Below are 9,929 nucleotides of genomic sequence, written 5' to 3' on the forward strand. Positions count from 1 at the left end.
TCAGCGACTGGTCCAGGGTCCCGCCTAACAGCTCCGCCCCCCTCCCCCCACCTCATTCCCTGCGCTGAGACCAGAGTCAGCAGGGAACTCAAAACCCAGCGCTTCCTCCTCAGGAACAAAAGGTTTGAACTCCCCACCAGGCACCAGTAAATATTAAAACCTGCACCTGAATACGGAGTGTCCAAAAACGTCTAGCTTTGAAAACCAGCGGGGCTCTTTTCCACGGAACATCTGAAAATCAGCTCTTAAAGGGCTGGTGTTCCACTCTCACCTGCCTGGCAGGGCTCAGCACCTGAGGACCCTTGTGATCCAAGGCCACGCAGACTGTGTGGGAGAAGCTCCTTTGCTCTGTGCCTGTCCTGGAGGGTGGCCTGAGGGGCAGGCAGTTGGTCTGCGGCCGACTTGGAGGCCGGCTGACGCCTCCCGGGAAGGAGACGGAGTGGCGTCATCTTCACGTTCCAGCCACGCCCCCACGCGGGGATTTCTTGCGGGAGCTTTTACACGTGGCTGCTTTTACCTGTGGCTGGTGTTCTCTCATCTGTGCAGCTGCCACTTGCTCCTTGATGCCGGTGGCTCTGGTGGCCAGGGTTTGGTTCCTGGGTCCCACAGGACTGTAACAATTGGAGAGAGAGTTCTTGGCAGGCTACCACCCCTGACAGTACTTGACAGACTGTAGACCCATGTGTAGTCTTTTGGTAATTATCCTGTCCTGGAGCTTTAGCGTGAGGGGTGGCTCCAGATTTGGCCTCCTGTAGGTGCCTGTGGATGGACTTGCCTCCAGGAAACTCAGGCAACTCTTACCCTCCCTCTGCCTCAGTAGAACTCACTGCTGTCCTCCAGACGGGAGCTTATTTATTCCTCTGTAGCATCCGTTTTTGCCACTGCCACCCAGTGGACACCTTTAGATTTCCTGGCTCTGGTGGACAGTGGGGCTTATGCTGTGGCCCTTCAGGACTACATCTATTTGCACTTTTTTTTTTTTGGCCATGTCTGTGGCATGTAGTTCCCAGGCCAGGGATAAAACTGCACTACAGCAGTGACAATGATGGGCCCTTAACCTGCTGAACCATCAGAATACTACTCTATTTGCTTCTTTGAAACCTAATGCCTGAGGGTCTAGTTTCCGATCAGCCTGAATCTAGGATCCTTCCCTTTTTGACACTGACAGTTATTGGCACACCCTCAACTCCTGCGGGCAATTAAAAATATAATAGGTTACTTGGACAATCACAAATATTTGAGAGACTACCATGAGTAGGGTAGGGTTGAACCATAGGCTTCATCCCCTACATAAGGCTCCTCCTTCAAGACTGGGAGAAGTGATTGTTTTATCTAATGCATTGAAACCAACACAAGGAGTAGCAAAAATGAAGAAACAGAGGAATGTGTTCCAAAGGGGGGAAAAAAAGGAGAGATAAAACCTCAGAAAGGTAGTCCCTTTTTCATGAGTATTGGCTAGTAGGGACAGAAAGTTTATCAATAGTCACTTGGAAATTTTGTTTTAACAAAGCCTCTTTGTGATTTTCTAAAATTCGTAAGCTGACAAAACACTTTCCTTAGTGCCATCTTCATCCCCCTATTCCTGAGTGTGTAGATGACTGGATTGAGGAAAGAATTTAAAACCGCATCTAATATGTCTAGAAATTCATCCAGATGTCCTGAAAGAGAGGGCCATATTAGGAAAAAAAAAATTGGTGAACCAAAGAATAAAAGCACCATGGCAATATAAGCTGACAGAGTGGAAGGATCCTTGGATGAATTCCCTTAGGAGTGTTTCTGGAGGGTGTCTAGGATGAAGATATAAGAGAGGATGAGCAGGAAGGAAATACCCAAGGAACTGAAGCCACTGTTGGCAATGACCACGAACACCAGTTTATAGCTATCTGTGCAGGCAAGATGGATGAGTTCAGGCAGGACACAGTAAAAGCTGCCTAAGACATTAGGTCCACAGAAGGAAAAGCTGACCGCAAAAGCCAGCTGGGCCAATGAGTGAATGAGACCAATGAGCCAGGTAACCACTAAAATCAGAATGCACATTCGTGAGCTGATGATGTTCAGGCAGTGAAGAGGCTTACACATGGCCATGTACTGTCATAGGCCATGGTGATAAGCAGCAACACGTCAGTGCCCCCCGACTGTATGGCTAAAGACAATCTGAACTATACAGACCCCAAAGGAGCTGACTTTTCACTTCCTGGAAAGATCACAGATCATCTTGGGTGCTGCAACAGAGCAAGCTATCAGGGCAATGATGGAGAGATTGGCTAACAGAAAATACTTTGGGGAGTATAAATAAGGGTCAGAGCTCACAGTGACCACTATGAGGAGGTTACCCATCATATTAGACACATAGGAAAGACAAAAGCAAAAAAAGAAGGGGCTGGATCTCCCAGGAATTGGAGACTCCCAGGAAGACACTCAGACACCACAGACTGTTGGCTGCATTCATTGGCTTATTTTGTTGTTCATTCTTCTGTTATTTAAAGGAAGAAAATGAGGGAGTTCCCTTCATGCTTCAGTGGTTACTGAACCTGACAAGGATCCATGAGGATATGGGTTTGATCCCTGGCCTCACTCAGTGGATTATGGATCCAGTGTTGCTGTGAGCTGTAGTGTTGGTTTCAGATTCGGCTTGGATCTGGCATTGCTGTGGCTGTGTCAGAGACTGGGAACTGTAGTTTCCATTCAACCCCTAGGCTCAGAACTTCCATATGCCAAGGGTGTGGGCCTAAAAATAAGTGAATAAATCCCCCAAAATAATAAGAAAATAATTCAATTATAAATTAGTAGTATTGTATTAACACCATCTATGGATATGTGTATAAATTTCAGAAGTCAAAAATGACCTGAACATTTCACAGAAATCTAGTATCATCTATTAGCCACTAGTATTGTGATTATATATGACAGTAACTGACTTGCCAGGTGGTCTTGCTAACACAAGGAATGGTGAATGATCTATGGACTCATCCCAGGGGTGCACCTGATGAAAACACAGACAAAGGGATGTTAACTTGCTTATCAGTATGGTGACTGTTAACCATCCTCTTCCAAAGAAGACTATCATGTGACAGAAGACAGAAAGATTTGTAAGATCCTGTGACTCTGATTTCATTGTTCAAACCAGAAATGATCCTTCCCTGTTTTTATATTTATCCAATTATTATTACTATTATTATTATTTTAGCCATGCCTGTGGCATGCAGAAGTTTCCAGGCAAGGGATCAAACCCATTCCTCAGCAGTGATTCAGGGAGCTGGAGTGACAAGGCTGGAATCTTAACCCACTGTGCCAGAAGGGAACTCCCCAAATATTATTAATTCTTTAATATTCAGATCAAATGGTACCTCATTTGCCTAACCTTCCTCATAACCTAACTATACATTTACATTTTCTTACTCTGTTTATAGTTGTTCAATGTCTGTTTCCTCTACTCAAGGTTATAAATCACCCTGACTTTAAATTTTTATCCTCATACAGTATCTTGCAAATATTAGGTGGTGAAAAAGTATTAATGAATGAATAAATGATTGGAATGAAATACTTACTACTTATTAACTCATTTCCTTCAGCAAATATTTATCAAGGATCTTCTATGTGTCAGGGAAGAGTCTAAGCACTAGAAATATAGCTAAGAATAAATCAGACGGGAGTTCCCATCTCGGTTCAGCAGAAAATGAATCCGACTAGTAACCATGAGGATGCAAGTTCAATCCCTGGCCTTGCTCTGTGGGTTAAGGATCTGGTGTTGCTGTGAGCTGTGGTATAGGTCACAGATGTGGCTCAGATCTGGCATTGCTCTGGCTGTGGCTAGAGACTATAGCTTGGATTTGACTCCTACCCTCGGAACCATCACATGCCACTAGTGTGGCCTTAAAATGACAATAAATAAATAAATCACACAAAAATTTCTGTCCTCATAAAATTATACTATAGCAGAGAAAAAAAGATAATTAAAAATAAATATACACAAAACTACATAGGGTATTAGATAACAATTTCACTGTAAAGAAAAATTAAGCTAGAAAGGGGAATTGGGAGTGTTATTATAAAGTATGTTTAAAAGGAAATTCCTTGTGTGTCAGGAGCCACATGGCTGCTCCGGTAAGGAAAACAAAGCCATAGTCAGCACCTGCGTGAGGCTTGTCTGGTTAGCAGAGCTACAGACAAGCTGAAGAAAGGATTACAGATGCGTGAGGCTTGTCTGGTTGGCAGAGCTACAGACAGCCTGAAGAAAGAAGAAGGATTGCGGAACAATTCCTTGAAAAACATCAGTTTCCTAGAAGAGAAAAATGACACCCCCTAAAAAATATGTTAATCTTTTTTTTGTGTTTATCCTTCTCTTTCTATCTTTGATTCACAGTTTTCTTATAGCTAGGGATTTGCCCTGGGTACATAAACACCTGGACCAAAACAGAGTGAAGTCGCTTAAACAGTGTAATGGAAAAAGCCTTTGTTTTGGAGTAACAATTTATGGCACCTATTTTGTAAGAATATACAGGGAAACTTTTATGATTTCAGTCCCTTCACATGAGAAGTCCGGGGCTGGTAAAAGTGTTGTATGGCCTACAAATTGCCGTTTTTTACAACAGATATATTTTTTATGAAATAACAGTGTCACCTGTAACTTTTATCATCCCTTGTGGGGGCACTTGGCAATTTTCAGGTATAATACTCCTCTCTATTGAAATTGGTGGTTTGGAGTTTACGTAAGTCAGGACAATAGGTTATATGCTTAGCTTGCTGGCGCCAAATAAACCGCAGCCTCAAGAATGTCATGAGCCTAAGGCTCTCATGCATTTCTGTTAACTACATATACCTCTAGCTAAAGAATGTTAGGTACCACAGTCTGTTACTTATTAAAGCTTTGTTCTTAATATAGAATAGAATAGCTACTGTTATTGACCTTTTAAGAAAAATACAGTGTGAAACTTTAAGTTTGTAATCTTGAAGAAAAATTTGAAACTGAAGGAACATGTTTTAACTAACCTCTTTTTTTTAAATCTCAGGTGGAGGGAACAGAAAGGGCTTTAAATCAAATGTTAATGTCAAATCTTACACAAGACTTGATTGTGAAATGGTATAAAAGCTGATGCTTTTCATTTAATAAATCAGGTCATCTGCAGCATGCAGCTGAGGAGTTGGCTCCAATTCTTTCCACGCTGTTTGTAGCCCATCCTCTCCTTCACCACTCCCTGGCTGCTGGGGCTGGACCTTGGCAGTTGTGGATAAGTTGACTGATCAGAAAGCTAAAGAAGATGAATCAGAAGACCATGAGTGTTATTTAGGAAAAGAATATACCAGGTGAGAATATACCAAGAATAACCATAAGGTGCGCACTCATGGAATGTTCAATGAACTATAAGAAGGCTAGAGATGCTGAACCTGAATAGGCAGATGGGGGTGGGGTCGGGGAGGGCCTTATAAGCCATTGTAAGGACTATGGCTATTATTCTGAGTGAGATAAGCAATTGGATTTTGATCAGGAGAACAATAAAATTGGCTTACAATGTTGAAGGATCACTCTGGTGGCTGCATTGTGAATGCACTTAAACTTTCAAGGTTGGAATTAGGGAGATTATTGGGAGCTATTGCAATCACCCAAGCAAGAGGGGATGGTGACAGATCAGGGTGATAAAACATAGAGGTAGTGAGAAGTGGTTATAGTTTTGATATTCTGAGATGATGCAGAGTAAAATGTCCAGCCCTGTAAACAACCTTGACATTTGGAGACTGAAATAGTGCACCTTGATGCCAAGTTTTCATATACAAAGAAACAAAAAAACCCCAAATCTATGAAAGTATGAAGGGTGCTAATAGAGTAAATATATATTTAGTCACCAAATTTAAAATGGACTCTAGAATAAATAGGCATTTTAAGCTTTAATAATGGAATCTGAGGGAAATAAATGAATGATCCTTCATACAATAAGTAGAACATTATTGAACTCAATAACACAAATAGTGATAAAGGCTGAATACATTGTCATAACCTAGTTGGAATTTTTGATATATGATATATATTGTAAAGAATATATTAGCCACTTATATTACCATAAATGGCAAAAGACACAGGGGAATCATTCTCTTTTTGTTTTACATGCATTTGTCTTGCCAAGACATCTAGAGCTGTCGGAGTAATCTGTGTGTAGTTAACTGAAGACCTCCAGGGATGAACCTTGGACTATTACAGTCAAGTGTCAGTTGTACTCCTCCTTAAGACATCTCTAAGGAGTTAGGCACAGGAGAAGCTACTTCTCCCTAGCCTCTCTAGATAGGTGTACAGCTAGGGTGAATTAAACACTGAAGAATATTCATCTCTGAAAGTAAAGAGCTAATAATAGTCAACACTATAGTAGAACAACTCTGCTGTCACTGAAACCTACGAAGTATCAGAAACCTCAGCAAAGAGATATTGCAAATTCTTCCCACTTACACTTGGCGACAGTAGGTAGAGAATTTCTGTACATACTCAAAGTTTTATAGGATTGAGTGAGGAGGGTGAAGCATTTGAAGCAATATTCAAATAATCACTTGAATGTTAGAATTAAAAATACATAAAGAACCATAACATTTTTATCAACAGTTTCCCAAACTGAACAAAAATATGTTTCAATCTAGAATTTAAGAGAAAGCACCATGAGAGGGTCAATAAATGTAATTATGTAAGCAAAGGAAATATAAAAATAAGGGACCCATATCATCTGCTACATGAGCAAATCAGTGCAACTGCCTCAAACCCAGTTAGATTTAATAGAATATCATTTACTTTAACTATTGTCAGTCTTCATTTTTGACCTAATCACTACAGCTCTGTGCTTGGAAAATTATTAAAATAAAAGTAATAATAACCTCACTTAAAAGTAATAAAACATTTTTGTTTAAAGAAACATATCCTCCTCAACCCAAATATGTTTTGCTGAGTTGGTTACAAATTCCAGTTCTTCCCATCCTGATCTATACACTGGTTCATTTTCAACAGTTTAATATTTAATAAATACTTTTTAAAAAAGAGATTTTTCTTTTACATAGCTCTGACAGTTATTCACCACAGTGAAATTTAAAAAAAAAAAAGCAATAGAGTCTAACTGGCTGTTTGGCTAAAATATTCACATGGCTGAAGATTTATCACATGGCATGACAATAATCACTGCAGAGCACAGAAGTCAACCATGGGTTATAGGGAAATACCAGATCTCCTTTTGGGATTGAACTAAGAACTAGTTTGCAGAAGCATATTAGTAATGACCAGCGCAAGGCCAGAATATATCCAAAACACATTTCCAACACACACACCTGTATTGTAGGACTGATCAAATGCATGGAAATGATGTTCTTTTAAGTCTTTCTCACTAAACCAGGATTCTCACTGAGGATGCTTTGAACTTCCCTACAGGGACATTTGGCAATGCCTGAAAACACTTTTAGGGTGGGGGTGCTGGGAGAGGCTAGTAGGGAGAACAAAGTTGTTGCTGGCATCTAGTGGGTAGAGGTCAGAAATGCTGCTACAGATCCTATATTGCATAGGATAACGTATAGTTCCACAACCAAGAATTACCCAGCCCCATATATGCCAAGGTTGATAAACTGCATAAAATTCTAAATTTTTTTCAGGGAAACATCTGAGCCTTTTCTATTTTTCTATGCCCACAGGCCTCCCAGCACCACTCCCATCAATGGGGCGGCTATAATAGTGGTGGTTGGAGGAGTGATTAAGTAAGTAGATGGGTAGATGAGTTAATTGCATTTAAAAGAGCCGAAGTGTCTTGTACTGTTTATATTAAATATATTTTCACATTTATCAGTAGGTATATTAATCCTACAGTCATCCTTCTTTCCAAATAACTATACTACCTGTATTAGTATTGTAGATTGATATGTGTCCAAACCAAACAGACATGTTGAAATCCTAAGCCTCTGTCTCTCTGAACCCGATGATATTTGAAATATAAAGCATGCAGATGTAGTCAAATTAAGTTGGATTCCTCCTGCATTAGGGTAGATTGGGAAAGATTTGTTCCTGTTCTGAAAGCCTCAAAGAAATATTCCCTTATAGTTATTTATGAAAAACAACTTTTTATAAATATTATCACAGGAATTTAGGCTCAAGATTATTATAATCTCTGGGTTTGCAAATACTTTCTATGTAAGTCTCTCTTTCAAAAGTGAATGTCTCTGCCTCCTATGTGAAAGGAAAAATGGAGTCAATGTCAGTGTATAATTAAGTCAAGGTAGTACAAACAAGAGCTTTTTTGAAAGGTTGATCATCAGTAATTAACACTGATAAACAACAAGGACAATTACAATACAGTCATCACTTAAGAGATGTTCTGGGGAGTTCCTGTCATGGTGCAGCAGAAACAAATGAGGTTGCATGTTCGAACCCTGGCCTCACTCAGTGGGTTAAGGATCCAGCATTGCCTTGAGCTGTGGTGTAGGTCACAGACGCAGCTCAGATCTGGTGTTGCTGTGGCTGTGGTGTAGGCTGGCAGCTGTAACTCAGAATATACCCCTAGGCTGAGAACCTCCGTATGCCATGGGTATGGCCCTAAAAACCAAAAAAAGAAAAAAAAAACAGAGAGACATTCTGTAACTGATTAGGCGTCAGCATACTCTCCTCATTGCCACCTTCATTTCTTGTTTCCTGAATGTATAAATGACAGGATCCAAGAAAGGAGTGAGAAGGGCATCAAAGATGCCCTTATCCAGGTGTGTGGAGGGAAAAGGCCACATATAGAAAAATATCCAGGTGTGTGGAGGGAAAAGGCCACATATAGAAAAATATCAAAGAACCAAAGAACAAGACTACCACAGTGATGTGAGCTGAAAGTGTGGAGAGAGCCTTGGTTGAACCTGCTGAAGAGTGTTTCTGAACAGTTAGAATGATGACAATGCAGGAAATGATCAGGATGAAGAAGGAGCCAATAGAGGAATCCACAGTTGGCACAGGCCATAAACTCTAGTTGATCTGTGTCTATGCAGTCAAGTTTGATGAGCTGAGGAAGGTCACATTAAAAGCTATCCAACACATTAGGACCACAGAAGGGTAAGTTTACCACAAAAGCCAGTTGAACTGTGGAGTGGGTAAGGCCAATTATCCAGGCAGCTACTAAAAAGAAGATGCATATTTTTGGGCTCATGATGGTTGGATAATGGAGAGGCTTACATATGGTAACATATCTGTCAAAGGTCATGGCTATGAGCAGCACCATTTCCACACCACTCAAAACATGGATGAAGAAGATTTGACTGACGCAGCTATTAAAGGAGATGTCTTTCTCCTTCCTGAAAAAGTCATAAATCATCCCAGGAGTAAAGACAGAAGAAACTCCCAGGTCTGTGAATGAGAGGTTGGCCAACAGAAAATACATGGGGAGTGTAATGTGAGGGTCAGAAATCCCCATGAGCAAAATAAGGGAGTTTCCCATCATGCTTGCCATGTAAAATGTGGAGGAGAACACAAAGAAGCTGGATCTTCCATGAATTAGGGAGTCCCAGGAACACAAACTCTGACACCACAGATTCATTTGCTTCATACATTGGTTTTGTAGGCAATTGCTACCTGAAGGAAGATGATAGGAGAAAATTTAAAATATAATAATTATGTTAATAAATTAGAATAGAAGTCAATTATGAATGCTTATTTCTACTTTAGCATGAAAAGTGACCTCACAGTCTTTGCAATGTGATCACACAGAAAAATTAGTGGCAGTCATATGGAGCTATTCTCTATCACCAAGTTGTCTCTGCATTTAAGACCGTCTGATCCCTTTCAGGTTGGATGTCATAATAATACAAATGAGATACAAGATGGTCAATAGAAAGAATAAGAATTCAACCCTAAACCTTTGATTTTGGGTTCAAAACTAATATGATCTGGCCCAAGATACATAGGACTAATCACTACTGTGATCTCTTCCAAGCCTATA

At 40.4% G+C, this 9,929-nt stretch overlaps 1 pseudogene; it reads right to left on the reverse strand.

Moving 5' to 3' along the window:
* Nucleotides 1-8,604: 8,604 nt before the first annotated feature.
* LOC125136703 (olfactory receptor 4F3/4F16/4F29-like) lies at nucleotides 8,605-9,540 on the reverse strand (annotated as a pseudogene).
* Between the last annotated feature and the right edge of the window lie 389 nt (nucleotides 9,541-9,929).

This window comes from Phacochoerus africanus, chromosome 9 (genome assembly GCF_016906955.1).
Source record: "Phacochoerus africanus isolate WHEZ1 chromosome 9, ROS_Pafr_v1, whole genome shotgun sequence".
Taxonomy (NCBI): Eukaryota; Metazoa; Chordata; class Mammalia; order Artiodactyla; family Suidae; genus Phacochoerus; species Phacochoerus africanus.